This window comes from Thunnus maccoyii, chromosome 7 (assembly GCF_910596095.1).
Source record: "Thunnus maccoyii chromosome 7, fThuMac1.1, whole genome shotgun sequence".
Classification (NCBI taxonomy): Eukaryota; Metazoa; Chordata; class Actinopteri; order Scombriformes; family Scombridae; genus Thunnus; species Thunnus maccoyii.
The window spans coordinates 12530201-12557279 of NC_056539.1; the positions used below are offsets into that span (position 1 = coordinate 12530201).

The 27079-nt window shown below is 41.5% G+C and overlaps 1 protein-coding gene across 2 annotated transcripts in view; it reads right to left on the minus strand.

The window, feature by feature from the left end:
* The window catches only part of lingo3a (leucine rich repeat and Ig domain containing 3a), a 32980-nt gene extending 6352 nt beyond the window's left edge, over positions 1–26628 (minus strand). Inside the window, exons 1-2 of one of the 2 annotated variants that reach the window (XM_042415612.1) lie at positions 26082–26628; positions 18762–18844 (exon numbers count right to left, since the gene is read on the minus strand). The gene's annotated coding sequence lies outside the window, so the exon portion shown is untranslated. The remainder of the gene's footprint in view (positions 1–18761; positions 18845–26081) is intronic. The other variant, XM_042415611.1, reaches the window with a different exon arrangement.
* Positions 26629–27079: the final 451 nt, after the last annotated feature.

Consider the following 27079-nt stretch of genomic DNA (forward strand, 5'->3'; position numbering starts at 1 on the left):
TGTTATACTTTCATCATCAAGGCTGCCAATTTACTGAAAGATTTTTTAGATGCTGTTCTGATGACATGTTAGATTCATCTTGTCACTCCTAAACTTGTTATGTGTTTGTCCTCTGATTTCTGAAAGCAGTACTTGAAGTTGCGTGGTGCTTCAAGACAGTCTGATTCTGCTTGAAGGCCTCCTGCAGGCCGACCCCTCTCTGGTGTTTTGACTCTTTGGGAACTTTTTGTGAATGAAACTCGCCCACAAACAAAGAGTTAAGAGAGATTGTTGAATCTGACTTGGAACACTCGTACAAGCAAACCTCACAGAGAAAAGAAAAGAGAGTTTTAGGATAAAAATGCTATTGGTAGCTATTGCTACTGAGTACTAATATTAAACAAAGTTTAAGAAAAAGACTAAAACCACCGATATTTGTGTCTTTACCAATAGCCTATACTTAGACATTGCATAGAAACAGGTGCACACGCATACAGTAGCTATGCATTAAACCACCACAACCAGAATTAAGGAAAGTCACAAGGTAGGAGGCATTTGGAGGGTAATTCCCACGTGCTACTGTAACAGATGACTTAATAACTCATTTAATGACCTTCACCTCTACACATGTTCTAATTTACAATTCACCCTGGCTCAGATGAATATTCCCATTAGCCAGCCTGCCAGAGAATAAAATGAACTGTCTGAAAATGCAAGCAGAACTGTCTGATAGCAGAACATTGTTTAAAGAAATCACTTAAAGCAAATGTCAGACTTTGACATACCCTTTAGCGGAATCAAAAAAAGACATTGGTAGACAGCAAAGCACGTTGCTAACACCCCACACACACATTCACGTGTCAGACATCGGAGTCTGACACACAGCCGTCCACAGTCGGCACACAAATGTTGTGTCATTCACTGTGGTCTAATGAGGCTCAGTAGGCACTGACACAAGAGCCCTTTCTGCACGGCCCCATCCCATGGGTTTCTCTTCAAGCTTTGGAACTGAAACTGTTCAAGAGGTATTGCCAAATTTCATCAATCAAATCAATATCTGAATAAATCTGTGGCAAGAAACTTGCCTTTCAGTCTCTGAATCATGTTAAATTGATTTTAAGTAGATGTTCACAAGGTTCAGTACTTGAGAGGTGGTAAGTTTCCATTTCACATTAAGAGTACAGCAAAAGGTCATTGATATCATAATATAAACCTCTTTCTTTAAGTAAACTAGTCCTGCGTCAAGCTGCTGGATTCAACAGAAGTAAATGTTTTTAAAAGTAACATCTCATAGTGAAAAATATGCCTTTTCTTAATTTTAATGCTTATCTGGAGGAAATCCATGTCATATCTGCAGATGCTGGCATTCATTGTGGATCATCATCTGCTCGATGACTTGTTTCATATTCCATAATGTTTGACTTCAAAGAGGGATACATATTTTGCTGGGTATCTAATGTATCTACTTGAGTTTTTAGCTCTATTGGGATGGCCATGCTGGTCTGTCCACCACTTTGATGCAGACCTAAATATCTATTAACTATTTTCACTGAGCACCATCATCAGGTCAAAACTGAAATTTGTCCAAACTCTGGTTTATGACCAAATACCTTCAAACTAATGACATTCCCTCAGCCTCTGTCTTTGCAAAGTTCACTATTTTCCACCTCCCACCTGTCTCCAGAGCAGGTGGGCAGTGACTGAAACAGCCGTAACCACAAACTTCCTCCTTCGACCCCCACTCACTGTCACCACCCCACATTTAAAAATGTCTCCAATTTCCCTGTCAGTCACACGGCCTGTTTTCCGACCCCATATCTGGTGGCAGTCAGTCAGCCTGGAGGCCCCAGCCAGCCACTACGGGTCAACAGCAGGTGGATAGCAGAGTGCACTGTACTGTGTAGAGCATGATCCCTCCCCGGGTACCAGCAGCTCTGTCCAAGAAGCTACTGTTACCTGGTAGTAAGCTGCAGTCAAAAATAACCATCAGTGTCACATCTCTTTGATTACGCAGCAGGAGTACAACAGTGCTCTTCCCTGCTGACCTTCAGCTGATGCAGGGGACAGAGGGCAAAGCAGAGGCGCTGGTGAAAGGAGGGAGAGGATTGACTGACAACCACTTTCTCTCAATGCTCATGTTTCATTTGCTTGTGTTTTTTTTAAAAAGGATAAATTTCTGTGGTTTCGCACAAGAAGCAAAAAAGTAAAATAGTATAGATTAGTGATGATAGTGAAACTAAACCTTTAAGGGAGACACAGCACTTCCAAAGTAAAGTAAAGCAAGAACAGGCAGTATTTGAACAACAGTAATATTATAGTGACTTTTGTACTTAAGCAGGTTACATTTAATAAAGCTACCAGAACATTTAACATTTAAAATGCCTGGTTCATCAGATAGACATGATGTTGCTGGCAGAGCATAATGATAAGTAAAGTTCAGTTATCACATCCGTGAAGTCAGAGCAGACTGAACTACACCAGCTACAGTATGTCTTGCAGGCACAATCAATATGCAGTTCTGATATAAACTGCAATGCTTGGATTGGCTTTGAAAAGGACAATACCGTAGGTGTCTAATGTTGTCATGGCGACGCCTGCACCATCTCCCTCAAACCCCCCCTCCAACCCTTCCACTCCTCTGTCTCAGACTCTCTTCTTAGTCTGCTTTTTTCCATGTGTGGCTGAAACACACCTGTCCACTAGACGCCCTCAGCGAGTTTCCCGCCTCTGTGTGCTGACCTCACCTGAATGCGTTGGTCATCAGCCACCTGTATGCACAGCTGCTGCTCATTAGCTCTTCAGTAAATATCAACGACAGTTTTTTTCATGCATTTCATTGCCTAGTTGCTGCAGTATTTAAGCTATTCTTTCCTACCTCATACCTGTAGCTGATTTCCTGCCTTTACCTCTTGTTACCTGTTACCTGCTCCCAAAACTGTGACAAAAGACAGATGGCAGTTGCCTGTCATTGTCAAACTGATTAATTAAATATGAAATCATTGTCAATATATACTGTTCACACATCCAATAGCATCAGGCGTGAGGTCAGTTTTCTTTATTTTACTACTTCTGTTGCCAGGCAACATTTACTCATCCGGTACATTCAGTGCAACTTTAGTGCCTGACGTGATGTTCTATTCTCAAAATGGCTCAATATTTATAAGAGGGATGAATTGAACTGAAAAATCCATTTGGTTGACTGTTATTGTTAACCACAACCAGCTTTTCATATTTGGGCTTCTCAGCTGTCGAGAGACAAGTTCTACTTCATAAGGCCAAAGGGCTTAAAGATAGTGATCCATTAAAGTGGCAGCCAGAAAGTGTCTTGTATTTGACTTTCATCGTGGTGTAGTGTACAGAGTTTTTGATCTTTGTGCTACAAAATTAAAGATGGTAATGTTGATGTCTTTTTAATTACAGTGGGACTATAACCACATAATTAATTGCTCAAATGGTAAGCAATCTTCCGACAATTACAGTCATGCATATCCCCTTGGGTTGCCTGGTGTCTCATCTCCACAGCTACAGCCAGCGCAGGTGCTTCTGAGCTCAGAGTCTGCAAAGTACAGATGGCAGAGTGGGTGACCCGAGATTCATGTGCTCTTTGACCGCAGTCCAATTACCATCCAAACACTGCAGATACCCAGCGAAATAGGGAGGGAGAGAGAGAGAGAAGTGTGGCTTTTAAGCTTGAAAAAAAAAGCCAAGTGCAGGTTAGATAGCAACAGAGCCAGATTTAGACAGTAGAGTGGGCTGTGAAGCTGCAGGGGCAGGGGGCTCACTGAGATGTTCTGCCACTTCTCTACCTCCTTCCTCTCTCCCCCACCTCTTCCTGCACAAACCACTACATCATTTATTTCTGACACTACCTTTACTCCAGCCTTACCTCCTCTCCAGCCTCTTTTTGTTTAAACAGAAGCTATTAGGGCTTGAAAGACAGCAAATTAAGCTAATGGGTCTTATGCAAAAGCTGTCTTTCTGGGCTATTCAAAATGATAGATTGTGAGGCCCCCACATGTTTCGACATGAGGACATTAGGATGGGATCAGACAGAGGGCACTGCTGATGCTCGGCTAAATCTCACACATTAAACACGCACATACCCCATTATTGTATGCATAACGCTTCTCTAATAAGCAGAGAAGTGTGTGTGTAAGTGAATGAGAGAGACAAGAGATTTAATGCAGCCTAGCAGCTACTAGACTGTGCATGTGTCTGCAAATGCAGAGTTATGCATGTCTTTGCCCACATTTTTAAGATGTGAGCTGTAATAATCATTATTTAGAAATTCAGAGTTTTCACGATACAAATCAACAAACAAGCATCAACCCCAGCCTACATTGATGCCACACATACATAATATCAATGGGGGGGAGCGGGAGGGTGTTCTCCCCAGGATGACGACAGACATTGACCGGCCGATCACCTCTGCAGTCGGGCTGCTAGTGGCCAAGATGACCATCTGTCTCACATGGCTAGCGGCTCCTCACATCCCCGAAAATGTCACAGCAGATTTCCAAACAGGCATTATTTGGATAAACTGACCACATATTGGGAATCCAAATGGTTACCTTCTTGCCTGAAAAAATATTAAAACTTAATAAAGTGAAATAATAATGGTCCTAGATTGAAAATTACAACAGCTTTTAGCCTGGCTCTAAATCTCCGCCATTGCTGTCAGTTGCTCGGGGGAGTGCTACTTTTTCATCCTCTCATGTTAGACTGAGGTCAGACTGGACGCTACAATGACTCACTATCACCTCTTGAGGTAAAAAGTGGTATTACGAGACAGGACTTACATATAGCACCTTTAAAGTGTGCCATTACATTCCTTCAGCTATCATTTATGAGATGGCAGTGCAGTCTTTTTCCATTTGAGGAGAATCAGTGGTCGAGCAAGCAGAGAAGAGAAGGCCACAACTGCAGTTTGGTTAATCTTTGAGTCCTCTGAGACCATCCGGAATCGTCCAAAGGGTTGTGATCAATAACTGTGACATGCACTGTACTTTTGAAAGGGTATTAAAACCCCCAGTCCAAAAATCCTCCAGCCGGGGACAAGACCGAAACATATGGCTGTGGGTGACCGGATCCTGCCAGCAACTTAAACAAATGTCATCTATACCCCGGGGAAGAGTTGTGCTAATTTGCTGCTGGTCAGATGGAGCCAGTGATGTACTTTAAACTGTAGTAGCCTGCATCTGATGCATATTGATGAGGAGCAGAGATCTGAGGTGTTAAAGGATAAGACTGGTGATATTCCATATGTTTGTGCTTCTTGTCAATAAATTTTTCAGTAAACGTGGATTAAAACACATTCGGTGCTCTATAGCAGTAGTTCTCAAGGACCCTAAATTGACACAAATTAGACCACATTTGATAAGATTTTGTCCCAGGAGATTTAATGCAGCCCAGCAGCTACTAGACTGTGTGAAAATGCAGTTCTGTGTGTCTTTGCTCACATTTTCAAGATATGAGATGTTACAATAATTATTTAGAAATTCAGAGTTTTCACAATACAAATCAACAACACATACATAATATGACATCATACACATTTACAGGGTCACCCATCCCCCATCGGATGTTTTATTACCGAAAGTGTATGAAACCCATGACCAAAACAGTCGTACATTCTGTCACTGTGTTACTTATGGACGGAATGATAGTCAAAATAAATTATTCCCCTTTTTGCGAACCTTTGAGAACCACTGCTCTATAGTGAGTTTTTACAGCAGCTGGACAGATTTGTGTGGGACTGACTCAAAATAAACTCCAGTGTGTGTGTTCACACTGAAGAAACATGTCATCCAATGCAATGGTGTGTCTGACAGGTGTGTTTTCAATAGTTTTGGACAGAAATACAGCTCTATGGCACAGAGGAATAAGATATATCTGGGTTTGGATATGACACACAAGGAATACATTTTAGTGGGACAGATTCATTTTGGGTTTTCTTCATGGGATTTGTTGACAATAAATAAATACTGAATATCACCAGACCAATCCTTTAACATCATGTCATGAGACATGATCCACAGTTTTGTTCTAAAGTATTGCAATCCCTGCACAGCTCTATATAAGATCGTTTTATATCTATATATATGTGTGTTATCTATAGCACAAAAGGGCCTGGAAGAATCAACAGCAGCAGAACAGGGGGTGAGACTGCCAGACCGATAATCATGCTGCAGGTGTAGGACACAGCTGACAAATGAGCAGGAAGCGTGTTGGAGAGTGTGTAGGAGTAGCCAAGCGCTTTCCCAGAAAGGCACTCAGGCCGAGTCATAACATCCACAAAAGCTCCTCAAATGGCTGCTCTAACACTGATTTCTACCATGCCCACTCATCATAGTGCTTTACATAAGCACAAACACTGTGTGTGTGTGTATGTGTGTGTGTGTATATGTGTGTGTGTGTGTGTGTGTGTGTATTTGTGGTATGTGTTAGAGTGTCCCCCAGAGGAAACACATTACTCATTTACACTAAGGGAAGCCATTGCCAGTGTCCATCAATCCGTGTTGGGAGACCCTGAAGCCCCTGGCAGTGCACGGTCCAGGGAACACACACATACAGTGCACACAGACCATTACACACACACACACACACACGCTCACCTGATGAGAGAGAAAGGCAAAATACTGAGCAGCTTGTTTCCTTTTATGTCCCTGTAACTTCCACCTTGCAGTCTACTGATGGATCGTTAGCAGGGCCACGCCACCCACCATGGGCAAGGACACCCAGAGAGAGCAGAAATCTGAGGGGTCTAGCGTCGGGTAAAAATGCATGTATTACAGTATATGTATATGTGGAGCACTGAGGTACTGCATATTTAAATGAGCATGTATGAGTAAGTATTTAACTACCTAGGGGTCCTTGCAGCAGCTGTGGACACTGAGGTGACAGGAGAAGTCAGGAGAAGATGGATGAGGGGCATCGTGTGCAAACAGACAACTTATTTAGCGTGGTTTTGTCCTCAGGCTCTGCATAATAAAACAGCCGCAGTTAAGTGATCAGATATGTTGGAATTTTCCATTACACCTCAGCACTGTATGCAGATTGATATGAAACACTAGTTTAAAGGTGCCAAATGGGATTTTCATTATAATAATGGATTACAGCGAGATTCTTAAATTGCACTTCTGTCCGATGCAAAGCATTGACAGTGAAACCAAAGGACACAAAGGGGTGATTAAGAATGTGTCTTACCATGTGCCATAAATCTTTAATAAGAGAGAACTGTTTCAGGGCTTATGGACGTTAAGGCTTCTACGAACAGGAGCTAAATAATTGAAGACGTTGTGCTGCATGGTCATGACCCACTGATATGGAGACTTTGACCTTATCTGGAACTGCAATAGCCATATATACAAAGACATAGAGGAACGAACACATGATATGCTCAAAACAGCAACAACAGTACTGATAAACAACATGAACCGACCTACATTACTGATTTTCCAGATAAGCTGCCAAAAACTCTCACAAACCACTACACAACTATATTAAAGTACATGTTTATGCTTCTATAAAAGCCTGTCTCTAAACTGACCTGCATGTTGCATATTCTCTCTTCTTTCAGACAAGATAAACTCCCATAAGCTTGGCACACATCCTTTTTTAAAAATTAAAAACATACTAAAAGACAAACACCATTAAACAAGAGATATGTGTGCTTCCAAATGTCTCTTGATAATATAACATCTATTCTAATGAGGTCATTAATCACACTAATTAATGTAAGCATGTACCACAAGGTCAATGTTGATATTAAGTCCCGTCCTTTAAGTATTTTATGGTCACAACAGTTTTTCAAAAAAGTTTTTTTTTCCTCATTAATATACAATTGTATGCAGCAACGTGCTCCAAAATCTAATCAGATCATCTAGAGACCTGGAGATGAATTGTTCTCGAGTTACTGTGTTCACACTCAAATTACTAAAGAAATGCCTGAAGAGTCTGTAGTGTATCTCTTTTATTTATTTATTTTAATGAAAAGTCTCTTCCTATGAATCAAGATGAAAAAGTAGTACGGTATTGGTTCTTGAAAAAAAAAACCTTGAAATTTCATTATAAATCACCTGTTCACTTCATGCTATTATCAAAATCTATAAAAACTAATGTAGAAAGTATCTGTTTTATGTCTCTAAACTGCACCATCTTCAGACCTGGGCTATGCTTATTATACAGAAAGCTTATTTGAAGCTACTTGCTTGTGGAGGCTGGTTTCAGTTTTAAGTTTTAAAGTCTCACAATTTATTATTCATCAGCTTGAGTGAGAATGTATCTGATCTAATCAGATTCACACCCACTGATACAGACGTCCTCAGGCAAACTTTACCCCATCAGATTAGTTTTTTACATTTAATAACATTGATAAATATCCGGTTTTTGGTTCCCTCAGAATGGAAGAGCATGCATTTCAAACCCTCCATTAAGTATTGACACTAAAAGTCACACAGGGCCAACCCATCACAGAGGAGGCAGACTAAATAGTTTCTTCAATAACAGTTTCCTCTGTGTTGTTGAAAAGCATTCTAGGAAGTATGTGTGTGATCATTAAATGAAGTAAAATCCACAAGGTATATTAAGCAGAGTGTGTACATCAAAACAAAAATTACAGCACTTGATCACAAAAGCGTTTTGTTTGATATTTCTCTTGACCCTAAAATAATCATCTTTACACTGCCAGACGGTAATTGAAACAGATGCTGCTTTGACATTTGTTTGCCCACATATTTTGAATAAATACGTCAGATACAGATTCAAATATTGTTGTATTTGTTGTTAATGAGGATTATCACTGGGAAGTCATATTTGGGATTCGTTTGGGTTGTAATGTCTTATCAACTCATTACCTTTACAGGGTCTGACTTGTTTTTGTTTTTTTTTTATATCAGTTTGTACTGAGACATGTTCACACCTGAAGCTTAAAACAAATATTGGGGTTCCTATACAAACTCTAACCCACAATCCAAACCCTGCAAGCAAAGTCATCTTGAGCTAACACAAAGGGATCTGTGACTCAAAAGAACATTAAGTTGGATGCTACTCTCTGAGGGGCCACGGGTCATCACTGTAATGCAGGGTGACACATCCTCCCCCAGTAACACACACACACACACTCAGTGGTGCCAGTCTAGGCTTAAAGGACCCTCAGCTGTGTTATCGTATCAACACATAACCTAACACACTTTCATTAGCGACGTTCTGTAACAGTAATTCATTACTGTGCTCCATCAGTTTAGGCCTATTACATGGGTGGCAGACTTATTTATCTTGTGCTTGTTTATTTCAAGGCCTCATGAGACTTGAGAGCTTACAGTGAATAGACTAATGATGATCAAAAATCCAATTATAGTCATAGTCGTATTTGATATTTCAGCATTGAATGCTTTCCATTAAGTCAACAATAATTTCTCTTTTGATACGAGAGAAAACATTCCTGAAAGAATTTTGGAAATTGAGTTTATTTCTAAATGTTGAGGATACACTGACAGACACAAATGTTACTTGTTAGTCAGGTAACTAAAGGAATAGTTCGACATTTTGGAAAATACGATCATTTGCTTTTTTGCTAAGAGTTCAATCTTGTCTGTACGGTAAATTTGAAGCTGGAGACGGGGGGCTTAGCTTAGCATAAAGACTGGAAGCAGAGGAAAAACAGCTAGCCTGGCTCTGTATGAAGCTAAAAAATACACCTACCAACACCTCTAAAGCTCATTTATCAGCACATGTTGTTTAATATGTGGACTCCAGGAAGTGACTGTGCCCTATCTCAGAAAAAGTCTGGTACACAACAACTTTGCATAATACTTTGTCAAACCACAACAAGATGCCAGGCTAGCTGTATCTCCCTGCATCTTCTGGCTTCGTATTTTAACAGACAGTGGCGTTGATCTTCTCATCTGACTTTTGGCAAGAAAGCAAATCAGTGTATTTCCCAAAATGTTGCAATATTCCTTTGAGTTGCCTATATTGTCCTTGTCTAGACAGAAAATAACATTTTGTGAGACTAGTCATCATTTTTAAAGTGTCATCTTCCTTAAATGACAGTCATATAATTTTGGAAAAAATAAATAAATTGATGGCAACATGGAGGCGTTTGGAGCACTTGTGGCTTCTCTGTCCTTTGCTTACGAACATGGCAACATGGGTGTCACAGTGGAGCCACCAGTCAGTCAGCCGTCTGTCTTTTCAGTCAGCTTGCCATGTGGACATGCTGCCACTGGCAGCTAGCCTATTAAATGGCCATCCTCTCTTTAAGCCCCCCTGATCAGAGTGTGTCAGTCATCCAGCACTCTCCCCTCCCTCTCTCCCCAGGCAGCCTCTCAGGCTACTTACACGACTTCAGTAGGGATGAGAAGTGACAGACCACCAGGAAAGATAGGACATAATTGGGGGAATTGGGAGAAGGACGGATTATTTGTGCTCAGTGAACAGATCAAAATGTTAATTTGACCTTGTCCAAATCTTTGGGGACTGTTTTTAGAAGGAATATAAAATAGTATTTGTTTGGTCACTGCCCTGATCGTGTCTGGCAATCAATGATAAAACAATCCAGTTTTGAAAGCAACATGGGCCATTTAACAATGAGATTTGTGTCCTTGAAAGCACCCTGATCAAATACTGAATGTAATGACTCGGGATCATCCATTACTTCGTGACTCTCTATAACTTTTGAGTAAATAGCTGGTTGTCAACTCGTCTGCCATGATTGCTTCTGTATCCATGGCACCTGTTCAGCCTATTACTGTACAATGCTCGCTTCAATTTCCATTATGCTGTTGAAATAGAGAGCAGGGGCCAATATAACACAGAAAGTTTTGCTGGTGTTTTTCCTCAATCCCTATTAATTCCACCCCCACTGTTAGAAATTGGTACAAACAATGACTACTCATCATCTTAATGCTTATGACTAATCGAAGCAAATATTGGGTAATTTCAGCATAGTTATACCATATAATAATAGGTAAGAAGTGATAAATCAAGAAGTGGACTCCAGTCTCAAATGACTTGGGGAAATTATTTTCCATCTACTCATGAATACAACCTCAGGTCAAAAGGTTAATAAGAATCATTTTTACTTTTCATTCGACTAGCTGCTATGTTAGCAGCCAATTTCATAAACACAGAGGAGTCCTGAATATAACCGGGTGAATGTGATCCCATAAATTCACAACTACAGCTGTTTCTTTGTATCACATTTGCACATAGATATATGGCACAGAGACAAGAGCCAGAAAGACAAAGTCATCAAAAGGTGGAGGTGACTGTGATCAGTATCTCTGCTGGCATCTATTTCCTGCCTGGCTGGCCTGTCTGCCATGTCACCAGCCATCACTTCAACCCCAGCTCTTCCATGCCAATTGGCTCGACTCTCCATCGCTCTCACACTCACTGCCACATCCAGAGAGGCAGAGACGGGGCATATTAGGCCAACGTCACACATCACACGCTTATATTTCTTTGCACTTCACATCATCACACAAACACACACACACACGGACACACATTTATGTGTTCCAGTCGACACACACGCAAACGGATGACTGCACAGAGATACATAAACAGATAGACAGGAATGCATATTCACACAAACACACACTGTCTTAAATATGCAGAGGGATGTATGTGAGTTGTATCTTTAAAGGTTAGTGTCTTGGGAACACTGACCTTTAGAATATCTTTTTGTTTACCAACATCTCTGGATAGAAAGCATCTAAAGACCGAGGTATAAATATCTAGAGTGCTCTATATCACACACACTGTGAAAGACACATTGTGTATTCTGACTCTGACACTTTCTTTGTCCTTTTCAGACAATCAAGGTTGAGAGACTTGTGGAAGCATCATAAGCCTAAATCTGCCGGAGCCTGCTCTAATCCGTCTTGAAGCCCGCAGGCTCTTCATGTCCTTCTCATTGGCTTCATTAAAAGGGTCCCTGTCCTTTCTACTTCCCTTTCACTGCCTGCTGCCTGCTCATCAACCAGGCCTATTATGACCAGTTATCTGAAGTCAACATATATCTGAGAGGGGTCACGCACACACTGCGTCTCCCCCTTCCTTCCAGAAAGAAAGTGAGAAATGTTATCCACGTGTGCCGCTAAAGTAGGAGTCAAACACAGGGGCAGCAACAGGAGTGCACATTGTGTAACTATATACAGTGCACTGAGCATCCATAGAGATTCATTTCTCAAACTTTTTTACATCATTGGCGGGGTTAGAGTTTCAGGCAGCAATCTAATACTGCCCTCAAGGTCCCTTGAGAAACAAGTCTGACTAGCGGAGCGAGCCAGCAAGGGGAGTGAGTGGAGCGCTGTGCAAATTGAAAGTAATCCTCAGGCCTGGCCGGCAGTGCTGCTGGATTCACATCTATTCATAATTCATCACTTGACAGCAGCGAGGTGGAGAAAGTTCTGTCTGTGTAACAAACCAGGAAGAGACATCTTTGAAAGGCACTGATGGAATCAGGCACATCAGCCTCTGTACTGCTGAAGGTCCCAGGTGAGAACTACACTTGTTCTAAGCGGGAGGACAGATGGAGCAGATAGTTGGGAGTCTGCGTATTTCACATCATATTACATCCAACAGCTGTCCATCCACAATGTTCAAGAGGAGATTAGCTGACCGAGCAACTGTCAAGTATAACCAGAACTGTCAAAAGCCTAATTAGACAGCCTCCAAGCTAAGACTTTTAGCCTTTAAACACTGGTTTTCCTCCAGTCTGAGCCATTTAAGCTTTTACCCACATTGAAGACAAGGCACTAAAACTGCTCAGTCCTGTCCTGAGTTCATTCACCTGACCAAAATGAAGACAGAGGGATAACTATTGAAACTTAATATACTTCCATCCTTGTAAACCCAGCAGAGGAGAATGAGTTTATCTCAGTAATATCCAAGAAATGTCACTTTGGCTGCACTGTAGCTTCATCTTTCACAAATTCTAAGAAACAAATCAATAACACACTCATATTTCAAATCAGATTTGAAGCATGAACATGAAGCTGAAAATGTAATCTTCTTGTGGAACTCAGTCCTTCAGCAGGTTGATACTGACGTTTTTAGAGGACGGTGATTCAAGATGATTGATGATGACAGACTCGATGACAGACAGCCAGCCCACGGACCACACTCACTCAGCTCAGCTCTATCAAATAGACAACACTGAGGGAAAAAAAAGAGTTTCAAAAAGTTAAAACAAGTTCATGAAAGGAAAAGAAAACTTTTGCCTCACCATGGATGACCCTTAAGGGGAGTCTATAGAGGCTTTTCACCTTCAAAGCACATGCTCACAAGTACACAAGTTCACTGAATATCCTCACACTGAAACATACACAGCTTGTCTGGTGACAACACACACACTGCGGGGGTGACTTTTGTTGTCAGGGGCCTGCAACCGACTGGCCACCTACAGTCTAGTTATGACACCAGACTGACCCGGAGGTGAGGAGGAAACAGTGAAAGCGAAGAGGGGGGAGGGAAGGATGTATAAAGGATGGAGCAGAAGGCAGATGAGTGAGACGATGGAGAAGTTGGTGAAGGACGTGGGAGGGTCACTGTGGTTGGAGACGGACTGGAAAACTGAAAACTTACCTTAATTACCTTCAGGGTACTTGTTAGAGCTAATTGCAACATGTGCTTTGTCAGCGGATATGCTAATCACAATTTGTGTCAATTACTCATGAAGCTGAAATAGCATGACGTGAATTAAAGCCCTTTATGAGCCGAGATGTGAAATTTGAAGCTGCTTCTCCACTGTAACATGATGCTGGTCACCATTCCTGACCTCTCCTCCGCCTCTCTCATTTTCATCCATCTTCACTGACTGAATTGCACAGACTCATCATTTTCACTGGAAAAGGAGCAATCATCAAGCTGTGTTACCACTATTTCACGTCACTCAGTCTAGTTTCTGATTATGCCAGCTGCTCCATCAGAGGAGGTCTGTGTTTGCAATTCAGTTTCGGTTCTCAGTCGATTGGGATCATTTCTAGATCGTCCTGGTTTCACCGTGCATTGTGCAGGGTCATCCAAAAAGCCTGATTTGACTGGCAAAAAAAGAAAAAAACACTCCTCAGAATAGAAGAAGTTTAGACAGCAGAGCAGAAAAGGTTTGAAGAAGTAAATTTCTCCATTGTTATCTTCTCTTTCTGTAACTGTCACACTCACTTATCTTTCAATCCCAAATCTGACATTAACAAAGCAATCTTGTACCAAAACACAATTTCTGATAAAATAGAGCACATCTGTGTACAAAGTCTTGCATCAAGGTGAAACTAGCAATATCCACAAGTGTCCCTGACCAATAATTATCCCTGGCTGACACACATGCAGCCAACATGGAGGCAGGCCCCGGGATTACAGCATAATGATGTGCTGATGAAATGTACTGGGCCATCCATGTCTGTCTATGCTATGGTCTGTTGTCCATATTTCAGCTCAGCCTGTTTATATGGCCTACTTCACTGTCCCACCCTCTAATCCTATGCCGTTGGGAACTGCCACACTGCCCGGTCCACTTCCCGTCTCTCCTCCACTCAGCTTTAATCTCGCTGCAGCCAAGATAGCAAGCTCCGAATTGGGGGCGGCCATCAGCCAAAAAAAACAGCCTCTGCTAAAATGTGACCATATTTGTAAGTAACAAACCAGTGAGACAAACAGCAAGCAAATACCAAAATGAAATCAATTTATTTTGTACATAACTTATAATCTTCACATCAATTAAAAGAGCAGTTAATCAAATCTTGCAATATCTCACTATCATATACTATATGTGTCTACACATACATGTGTGTATGTGCGTGTTTTCCCTCCTTCCACACTCGGCCTAATAATGTGAGAATAGTGAAGTCTGGGATTCTGGCGTAATTATCCAAGAGTGTTAATTACAGGAAGAATTCTGAGGCAATTATAGGATCTCAAGCAACAACGCTGGCACAGAATCTGTTCTCACAGCACAGAAGCAGAGCGAGAGAGTCTCACGGCACATCACAGCAGCTACATTAATTGTTGATTAATCTTCACATCAACAACATCAATATCACACTCAGCGCGCCGCATTCACAGGAAAGACTGCGCAAAATCTGTGATGTTGAGGAGCCAGATAATCATTCATTTTTAAAAATTCATTCACCCTCCTCTATTTCCTTTTTGTCCGGTTAAATAATGAGAGGATGTTTGTCTGGAAAGCAGCGCCTGTTTATAGCTGAGAGCTGAAGTAGGAAGTAGTAGATCCTGTATCTGTGTCATGTCTTCTGAGAGATTAGCTAATGCAACAGCAAGTTTGAAGAGAGAAAGAGGTGGCAGAGAAGAGAAACATACATTAAGGTGCTGACCGTGTAAAAAAAAAAAGAACACTAAAACAAAGGAGTCAACAAAATAAGAAGAAACATGAAACAAGAGAACAAGAAAGCCTTCAAACACTTTGAATCAGATGCAAAAAAGCAGCGGCACTATGCAAAATAAAATTAGAAATAGAAGCGAAAGCAGAACAGAGAGATTTTTTTCTTTTTTTTCGCAGAATGACGGATGAAAACAGAAAGCAGAGATGTGAGATGGTTTAGAGAAGGTGATGAGGGATTATACATCCTGACAGAGCCATGGAAGGAGGAGAGCTTTAGAAATGGATTTGTCAAAAGTGAGGCACTTCAGAGAAACATAGACCGTAGCCGTGTTGTGTGTGCGTGTGTGTGTGTGTGTGTGTGTGTGTGTGTGCCATCAGATGTGTGGTGGTTGACAGCCACACTCTCTTATCTCTCTGGCGTGAATCTCAACTCGAGAGAGAGAGAGATTCCATCACCGAGTGCACTGCTGCTGCTGTCTCCTGTCTGCGCTGCTCTGACTAATAGGAACGCCTAATAGGGGACATGCATGCTGACAGTAAAATCACAAATATGCACATATAAAATCTGCTAAATTTCTGCAAACAAGTGACACACACACACACACGCTCAGCCGAGGCACAGAGCTGACACAGGGAGTTAACAGTGAAACTTGGCAAATGACACAGGTTGTCAGCTCCTGTGACGAGGGCTTAGTGAGAGAAAACAGAAGGAAGGTGGAGGAAGGAGGAGCGAGAGCAGATTGAGGATGAAGAGAGGGTGGAGAGAGTGACTCAGCTGCTCTCCCTAAAGCCCTCCAGGAGGAAGAGAAGGAAAAGAAGGATGAAGAGACGGACAAAGAGAGCACCGAAGAGGAGGGACGTTCATGCTCCCTCTGCTCTTCATGGAGTCATCTCAAATTTTCAGTCTCTTAAATAACAGGAGCCAAGGCAAGGGGCCTCGAATAACTCCAGAGGGAGAAATTTACCCCAAAGCAAACAACAAATGTCAAGGGCAGGGGCAGTGTAGAGGATGAGCAATCAATGTCCTTAAAGGGGATCACCATGCCACGCCATTTCACCCACGCCAGTCTTAAGCAGACATCATGGCCTTTTATCTGGCATGCAAAGGGCCTCTTTAAAGTCTCTATGTACAGCTTGGGCATGGAGTAATTGGGTCCAGCCTCCACATTAAACATAAATGTGTTCTGACATCACACAGGAACTCAACATCGGATGTACTGGGATGAAACAGCATGCTGGATGGAGTCAGAAACACAACTGCACCGCACCAAAAAAGCCTCGTCCGTGCAAACAGACACAACCGCAGTCACATCCTAACATACAAATTATTCACGGGCTCTTTTGAAACTATTTACTCTGACATGAAGATGCTTCCAACATCACTCTGCCTTCCCCACACCGAGGCAGTCGAGAGATCCATAGAAAGTGGTTCTGATGAGATGTTTCAAGGGGAGACAAAAGCGAGAGGCAGAGGGACGGTACAGAGGAAATTCTTTGAAAGAAAGCTATGGGTGTACACTATAAGGGACATGGGGAAAGCAAAGCAGGCAGGGTTGTCTTTGAAGGAGATGAGGTGGGCTCTGACAGGGTGCTGTCACACAGGCCGACTATCATACAGGCGATCTCTGATTCTGTGATCAATGTTTTTCTAAGGAAAAAAATCAAAAAAGATGAATGATTCATCCCTAACCAATGACAGGCCTGTGAGATGAGTAAAGCGCCGGCCCCATGCAACACCGTCTCCTTGCAACTCCTCCGTCTCCCATGATAAATTCATAATGTTCCCATGATGTCCAGGAGCGGCTTGTCCTCTTCACCTCAAAGTGCTGCAAACAGCACAGAGTAGAAAGGACACCTGTCAGACTGGAGGAATTTGACAGGAGGGAATTAAATACACACAGACATGTTTGTGCACATATGTATGCACATAGTGGCATAGTTATGTATATTTATAGACGCACAGACATTTACAGACACACAGATCTACAGATTGTTATCTATGCTGATGAACATCCCCTTATACTTCTCTTTGGCAGCATGCAGCCTACTTCCACATATAGAAATGGGTCGAAGCCATTTCACAAGCAGAGTATAGCCTCTATAAAGCCCAAAACAACAGAAAAGAGAAACTCGCAACAGCTGTGAGACTGTTCAAAGCAAAAGATCCTCAGCAGACTACTTCTGATCAAACACTTATGACAGGCAACCCGGTATGTTCCCGACGAAATAGAGAGAGAGAGAGAGGAAGACGAGGGGGAGAAGGCGAGGAAGGAAGAGCAACCACAGTCTGTTAAGCACAATCTCATCACACCCATCTGTCACAGTTATACATGGACACATACAGATGCAGATTTATTAGTTAAAATGATGCAGAAACAAAACAAGAGAGAGATTTTTTCTTCTAGGCTTTGACATCCTTTTTCTAATGACAGGCTGGAAAAAGGCTTTCGCCTAAAAATACATTGCCCCCTCTCTGGGGCAGCACGGAGAGACTCACTCGCTTCTCGCTCAGCCCGTGCACTCACACACAACAAAAATGCATGATAATTATAGCCCTGCAGTATAAAACCAGAAATATGCCATTATATTTCCTTTATTAGACTGACATTGTATCATTCAGACACTCTCTAATTTGACCTCTGTTCACACTGGACGGATATTAACAAGGCAGGGTCTAGAATTATAATTATTACCAACATCATTTTAATCAGTGTGAAGCTGCCAAGTCCAATATTTTTACAGTTTCTGAATATCCCGAGTGAACTCCTCTGTTTTTCATCAAACTAAAGGTCACTTGAAAATAGCAACCCAGCTCAAATTAACATCTCTATAATGAAGAAATGTGTTTTATTTTCTGTCAGCTGGCAGAAAGTGTTTTACACCTTCAAGCTACAAGCTCAAAAAACACTGATGAAGACAATAACAGCAACAGGACATTTCTGACCTCAGTGCAACCTCCACATCATTAAGATGGAGGAATAAAATGTAATCCCTCGGGTGATCAAAAAAAAAATGTCTTGCATGCATTTAGCGAGCTCTAGTTGGCCAGAAGTCTTTAGGTAGCTACATGTCTGCCTAGTGTTGCAGAGGATGAATAATTTGTTGCATCAATGAAAAAAAAAATGCTTATGTGCAAGAGTAGCCATGTGTGACCAATACAAGACAAGAAAAAAAATGTAGATGAGTTATTACATATAAGGAAATCACTGAATTACATGTGGAAATGGTTATGTGGAACTAAATTACACTACAGGCAGTGATGCTGTGCTAAATAAATGTAGAAAAAATGCACACAAAAAAACCACATCAAAAATCAGCAGCAATTCTGGAAATATTCTTTAAAATCTTTGGTCAGTTAAAAGACCTTGTGTGCATATAATCTACATTTCTTCTGCTGAAATCCTGCGGGGTCTTTGCTTAAATAAGGAAGATCACTGACTTGGAATCAGGATCCTGGAAATCCAGGCTCCTATTCTCCCGTTCCATGCCTCTCTTCATCCAGAACCAAGCACACATGCAAATCTGCAAAAGTATACACAACGAAAGACGCAACACACAAAGCAATAAACATAGAAGCCATGAAAAAAAAAATCAAACTAAATCAAGCAAGGACAAACTGAATGAGCAGTCTCCCTGAGCAGTTCGGTCTAATCCCTCTGTTCTACTGATCTCCACTTCAGGAAAATGATTTGATCAACTGATTATCTGATTTATGGTCAACGGCTGAAAAGAAGATAAAAGTTGGCTTCAGTTCTGACGATACAATCCACAGAGAAGAGAGAGATAGAGGGAGATAGAGAGAGAGATAGAGAGAGAGAGAGAGAGAGAGAGAGAGAGAGAGAGAGAGAGAGAGAGAGAGAGAGAGAGAGAGAGAGAGAGGTGGGAGCATTGTGGGTTATGGACTGATATGAAGATGCAAAGAGGCATGAATTTTTAACCTTCATTTATACCGACGGCTCACTGGGATATTTAAAATAGGTTCAGTGGGTTCAAAGTCCAATTTCTTAATGAGAAAGACTGAGGGAAGCAGACAATACTTGAGAGAGCCCCATAAACAAAACATCAGTGCTGTTTGCATGGACATAGATCTCGTGTGCAGGAGTATTTATTTTTGCACAACTAATCACATTAATCTTGATCTAAATGCATCATCATCACCCTACAAATAGCCGACTAGATGCTTCAGAGCCTAGGTAAATCAAACACACCGTTGTGCTGGACAGGACCCATTTGAGGAATGATTAATTAATCCACTGCTTAATACGCTTGCACGGTGTTAAGTGCATCTGACCACACCACGTAAAGTTCTCATTAGAGTCAAAGTCATTAGTAGGTTTAGGACTGAAGGGACACTATGACGAAAAAAAAAGCTATTTTTTGATCATCACGGACGTAAAAATCAATTAGGAGAAGCCGGTGACGTGAAGACTGTGTGTCTGTGTGAAGGTACAGCTACAGGCATCTGAATTTAATTAGGCATTTCAATCCAATCACATGATGTTGCTTCTAAATGCCACTAAGGCATGAGACGTTTCAGGCAAAGACAAATGTGTGAAGAGTGCGTGAGCGTGTGTTACGCCTCAGCCTTCAGTCTGCAGTCTTCTGTCTTTTGTTCAGTACAACAAAAACACGCTGCATGTTATGTGTTAATCTTGCTCATAATTGCGCTAATTGAAGAGAGCTGATTAAAGAGCTCGCTCATGTGCAGGGCCCATGGAGAGATGGTATGAAAGATGCATGTAACTTGAGTCAACCCACAGGACACAGCCGGTTTGACAGAGTGGTTCAAAATACAGTAAGCCACGTCTGCCTGCATGGCTCAGCTGCTACAAATGTGGGTAATAACAGAGCTGGAAGACCCTTTCAAGCATGAAGTAATAATATCTCTGGAATCTATCGCTTGGTTCATATCAAGTAGAAAAGGTATTCAGTGATTGGATTTCCTATAAAGTTGTATTCCATCCAGAGAAGTGAAGAAGCATTTTGAGAAATACTTCAGGCAATAGTTTTGAAAATATTTGTTTTGACAAAATATAATCATTCATCATACAAATATAATCATCTGATATCTCAACATCTTATTTTTGATGGAGCAAAACATTTCTCAAATCAGAGCAGAGCAGGACACAAACAGCTCTTGCAGTTTTATTGGGTAAAAACAACCAGGTGCCCTTCAGCGCTCATTGTTTATACGATTTCAAGTACTGAGGAGAGGTAAGGTTATATCTAATTGAATCATGTTCTATGGATTTGCTGATGCAGCCGCAATGCTTTGACTGAGGTCAATTTTGTTATGGATCAAGTGTTGTTGCGCTGTAAGTGTATGTGGTGTGGTAGGGAGGATGACGCTGCTGGGATCACAAAGGCTAATAGGCTGCATGTAATAGAGATACTGTAGTACAGATGCCCTTTACTCTGGTTATCTGCCTCCTCTAGCTCCCAGTTCACCACATGATCATTGTTACTGTAGTGAGGCAGCTGTAGAAATATTGTTTATATATCAGACTGAAAAGGACAGTTGTGGACAGTAGTATGACACTGTATGATCTCGTCCCTGTAGGTCAGTCTGTTGAATCAATGAATGTGGCTTTTTAGAGTACAGTTATTCATTTTGAGTACTGATTCTCATACAAGCAGATTTTATGTACTATATGTTTCTAAAATTCTGGCTAAGGTAGTGACAGAAGCCCAAAATACAAAATCATATATTTCAACTGATGGATTATTAATTATCAATTTATGAGCAGTAACTAAAGTAACAATCATTTTCATTATTAATTAACCTGCTGCCCCCAACAAAAACATTAATTCACAGCTCAATATTAGAGGGAAAATCCTCAAGTTCGATAAGCTAGAATCAGAGAAAATTTGGCATTTTCACTTAATGATTAACTTATCTACTGTTGTCGGTTTAAAATCTCTCAGTGAACTAGCTAATTTTCTAACATACATATGAAACACAGAGTAGCAAGGAAATCTCAGTATTTTTTGAAACTCTTGCCAGTAAATGTTTTCTTGACATATAACAACTAAAAAAGATCATTCTTTTTTTGTTGACTTATTAGTTTGTCAACTAATAATGATACATTATGTACAGTATGTATTACTCATTCTTAAGTCACGTCTTTGTCTCACGTCTTGAACAGTAACATCCTGATAAGAGCACAAGCAGGAGCCTTGAACTCCATTTTCTACAGTGATCTCAGTCATGATGGCCAATCCATACTAGAGAATATTGTTTTATGGCTGGCCGCTCGCAGCACTTCCAAGCTGCCAGCAGCAATGGAAATACATAAAATGAAATGAGGCGGAGAGACTGACAAGTATATAAACTCCCCAAATACCCAGCGCTTCATCCCATAACACATGTGTTATCGTGTTGGCGACACCCTGAAAACAGGTCAAAATGGTCGTGTTTTTAGATCAATTCAGTGTTGATTGAAAGGCGCAAAAATTTAGACTCGAAAATCATCACCTCCTGAACAGCTTTTGGCAAACATCATGCAAGAAGCATTAGCTGGAGTGCGGTGTTTGAACTGCTCTTAAGTGTGTAAGCACCGCCTGCCTACCTACACTCATGAGATTGCTCGGTTTCCCTTTTGGTACTTATGTAATGCCACGGCCATCTCATCACACATTCTCTCATCCAGAGATCTCAGAAAACATAAAATATGCAGCATCCAAAGAGCAAAAGCCCTTTTTCTCACCCCGTCGCCTCCTCTCATCTGTGGCTTCAGTCCTCCTGAGCCTGTCCAGGAAAGCCACACTGATACTATCATCACCTTAATTGAGCAAGTTGTACTAAGACTTGACAGCCAATAAACAGCTAGAAAGAGTGAACTTAGGAAAAACATTGCAAAAGGCAATAAATAGATTGAAAAACTACAAGACAGTCATCAAGATCCACATAAGTGGCTTCAATGAGTGGTTGCACTGTATGATTGCAGCACTCTGTCAGTGTGTGTATTGTATTATAAATAGGTTCTGTCACTAAATATTTATGCAAGCTAATATATTTTTAAATTATAGACAAATATATTCTCTTAATGGTGCACGTTGCATCATCTTCAAGACGTAAAAACACATTCAGGGAAGATAAATGGACTCCTTGACATCAGAGCACTTTTATTATTCTGCTGTATTGTACTGGGTTGACATACTGCTTTGGCTTTGATCCTGTTGGTTTCAAAAACCTTAAGAGAAAGGCTCCGGAGTTACTGGTGGCTCCATTAGAGTCATCTAAATAACTGAAACTTCAATGACAAACTGCAGCATGCAGAGCGACATTACTGCACTGCATTACTAATTTGCAGAGAAAGCCTCAGCCTACTTTCGAAAGGTCAAACAGCACAATTTTGAATACAAGCTCTAAGATTAGATCCTGATTAAATCTTAGTAAAAACATGCTTGAGTCTCATTTCTCTAAGTAATATTAAATGTCTTTTAGAGATGTCTGTTAAGGCGCCTTTTCAGTATCATGCTGCTGATTGTTGTTTAAGGCCAAACAGGGACATTTTTACCCCAGCGACGAACATCCGCAGTTGCCAGGGGATTGACGCCTAGCTCAATTAATTTGATAAAATACAAACATATTGAGTCAGCTGTACCACTTGAATACCACATGTTGCGATTAAGAATGCATTTAAAGTTGTTATCAAGCAAGCAGAGATGTAGGGCTACAACAAACAATTACTCATTAATCATTATCCACTAATCTACCAATTTTTCTTCTTGATTAGCTGATTAATAATTTAGTTAGTGACATGTTAAATAATAGTGAAAAAATGTAAATGACAATTTCTCAGAGGCAAGGGTGATGTCTTGCACTTGCTCACTTTGTCTGACTAACAGCCCAAAACCAAAAGATATTCAATGTAGTATCATTTAGGATAAAGGAAAACAGAAAATCGTCACATTTGAGAGGCTGGAAGAAGAGAATTTTTGCCTTTTTCCTAGAAAAATTACTGAAACGATTAATTGACTATCAAAATGGTTGCCGATTAATTTTCTGTCAATCAACTATTCAAATAATCAACTAATCGTTGCAGCTCTAATAAACAGCTTCTAGCACTCAAGTAGTAGTCAAAGTAGTACGCATGCAAATTCAATTCAATTGTATGAAAAACATATTGTAACATTCACTTTTGCATCATTCATAGGTATATAAAATATGCTTTAAAATCAATTCAGACACACATTAGGGACATGACAGGTGGTGTCGATGACAAGATACTTGAGTTTAGGGCTGCAACTAACAATTATTTTCATTATCGATTAATCTGTTGATTATGTTCCAACAGTCCACGGCCCAAAGACATTAAGTTTACCATCATAGAAATCCAAAGACACTGGAAAGTATTCACATTTGAGAAGCTGAAATCAGAGAATTTGGACTTTTTTTCTTAAAAAATGACTCAAAACAATTAATCAATTATCAAAACACTTGGCGAATAATGTAATAGTTTGCAACTAATCAATTATTCGACTAATTGTTGCAGCTCTACTTGAGTTCATCTGACGGGGCTGTGGTGGGACAAAAAAAGTTTGGGCCCCACTGCTCTAAGGTAACGGGGTCAGCCAGGCTCCAGCGTCACCACAAATGTCAAATAAAGCAATCATGTTTGAAAATAAAAGATTTGTAAGGCCCAGATGATCTCTAAGCTCTGCATTAAGGTTACAGCCCCATCTGAACGTCTGTAATGGCATTACAGCAGTGAGTGGGAGGATGGCCAGCATACAAAGGCCCGCGATTGTTCCAGCTGGACATCTTAACTGCGACAGCTGACATGTCAGCGCGCCTGCAGGTATCTGACAGCCACTCACAGGGGCACTTGCTCCATCCTTTCCCTCTCTCCACGCTCCACACTGCCCTCTCCATGAGAGCAGCAATGCCCTCATCTTGCTGACAGCGGATGCGTCTCTGCTTTACTGCCCTCATAAATACTCCAGAGTTGAAAACAATGAGGCCGGGCATTGGCAGTGTTAACCTGAGGTAATGTCACTATTGAACACGGCTGACAGCTTTATGTGCACCAGAAAAGATCAGAATGAGAAGGTAAATGTGGGCGTAGTAATGGACAAGACTAACAGGCCTGATTCAACAATGCACTCTGAGGGCCATATAGACCTGTCAGCAGACATTTCATTACTGACACATAAATCTGTCGAAGAGGAAGGCTAAGTGGCACCTCTGGTACCATTAAGTGTTGTTGTATAATTGCATTCACTTCGATGCCGGTTTTCTCCTCTTGACAAAACAGCCGCTGTGGCTCTTGACAAGCAGCTAGAAACCCACGAGACGGCATTGACACATTGGACAAAGCGCTTCACAGTGTGCGTGTAACTGTATGAACAGAAGACAGGAGGAGGATTGAACAACAAACCCACAATTAGTGGACGACCCACTCTACCTCCTGAGCCACATCTGCCCAAAAACTAGATTGAGATCGAGTCCCCATGAGGTATGTACACTCACTTACTGGAAATTTGTACACGATTCTACCTGACTGCAGGACATTTTCACAGAATAAAGTCTGCAATATAATACATTAAAATATAATTTAGGTGGTTAACAAACCTACAACTGCCTCGTTCACAGCACACAACAAGCGGGCAACAAAATGATGATGATGATGTTAAAATTGTCTACTGAAAAGTAATTTTTATCTGCTTTTCAGGGCACCAACTTGAGAAATTCAGGTGGACAGTAATCCGGTTATGTGGATTTCTGTATTGCTGTGATTGTTGTGACTGCTTTACCCGACTGGTTATTTTAACATTAAACCCAATCATTTGCAGCAAACAGCAACATTAGTTAAAACCTCTAAGAGGGTCAGAGGAAGACCCCGTGAATCAATACACTCAAAGTGCTGCCTGTGATTCAGGAAAATCAGGGTAGAAAAGCCCATTAAGGTTGTGGGCTTCATTGTGTGCACAGCAAATTGTTTAATTGTCTTAGAAATAAGAAGACAGTTTTTTTTTTGTAATGTGTGCAAGAACTGGCGGGACAGCGGTGAACCAGCCACTCTATCAGCTGAGGAACGGATTAAAATAAAATTGTATTCAACCTTCTAAGGAAAAATCACCCGACTCACAGAACAGCACATTGAGGGTAGGAGCAGAGCTGGAAGAGGGCTGAGCAAACACAGGCAGAGGCTTAGATGTGTCACACCGACGACAGGCACCGAGCCTCATGCACTGAGATGACTGCAAGGATCGATCAAAGGCTGCCTTCTCTTTTCTACCCCATGTTTAGATCATTAAAACCTATTTGAGATCTGGTAACCAAAGACACACATACACACACATACACACACACAGAGAGAGAGAGAGAGAGAGAGTGGCTGTGCTTGTGTGGATGCACTGGCACCCTATTTAAAGGATGACAATAGAAAAAAGCCACAGCCAGCCTGAGATAATGAGACCCCATGTCCATCTGAGTTAGAGAGCAAATTGATCAGCCGGGACTGCACCATAACACTGTGAGGAGGCTGAGGGGGGATAAACTAGTGACACGATAATCATAGAGTGAATCTAACGCTCATCAGGTTATCTGTCTCGGTGAACCGCAGCAAACTGGATGAAAGGGAAGACGGACACAGGCAGGAGCAGCAGAGCAGAGGGACACACACACATATAATCCATCTCTCTCTGAGAGGCAACGGATCACAGAGAGGTGTGTAAAAGTGTCAGACAGCAGATCAGATGTGTGTGTGTGTGTGTGTGTGTGTGTGTGTGGGAAGATGGGAAGTTGGCTCACCCAGGACTAGAACTTGAGCGGCGCTCCTTCCACATCTGCAAGCCTGGAGGTGCTCTGATCACAGCTGGTCGTCCGCTCTGACTGGGTCAGTGCAGGATAATGTTGGTTCTTCAGCCTCTCCAGACGCTGAGCTTCCTCCTCCTCCTCCTCCTCCTCCTCCTCCTCTTCCTCCTCCAGCAGCAGCGGCAGCAACAGCAGCTGGACTGGACTGCATTCACTCACCTTCCCTCCCCTCTGCCTCCGTCTTCCCAGCACTGCTGCTGAATTATCTACCGCCTCCAAAATGAAGTCCTCAGTTCTCCCCTCTCCTCTCCGTTCGTGCTACACAGGCAGCAGGAGCTCCTCTCCCGTCGGGCTCCCAGCTTTGTGTCTCGGTGAAGCGGTGAGGGCTGCCACCGGCAGCGGCAGGCAGCTCGGACTATTGGTGCTCTCGTTACTGGATTGCATGTGTATGAGTGTCCTGGCATTTGTGTGTGTGGGATATGAAGCATAGTGTGTGTGTTTGAAAGAGGACCCGGCTGCTGCTCATTGGGGCTCATCTGCGCTGTTGCCTCTCTCTCTCTCTCTCTCTCTCTCTCTCTCTCTCTCTCTCTCTCTCTCTCTCTCTCTCTCTCTCTCTCTCTCTGTCTCTCATACACTCAGGCTGTTTTGTGCTGCATTCACGTCCTGTGGGGGAAACAGAAAACGAGCTGCCTACTTATAAATTCAACTCACTTCTGCTTTCAGGTGGTGGGTAAACTCATAATCCTCAGCAGGGATTGTATGGAAATTCATGTGGGCCAAAATTACATAAATAAGACATAAAATAAATATGGCTATATGAATAAATACATAAATGCATTGCCTAAACGAATATGTTTTAAAATAATTCATTTTTTAACAGAACTCATTATTATGAAACTTTATTTAATCATTTTTATTTTCTGTGACAAAATTGTAGTATTTGTATTTATTGTAGTTTATTTCCTTATAACAAGGTTTAATAAGTTTAATCTTAA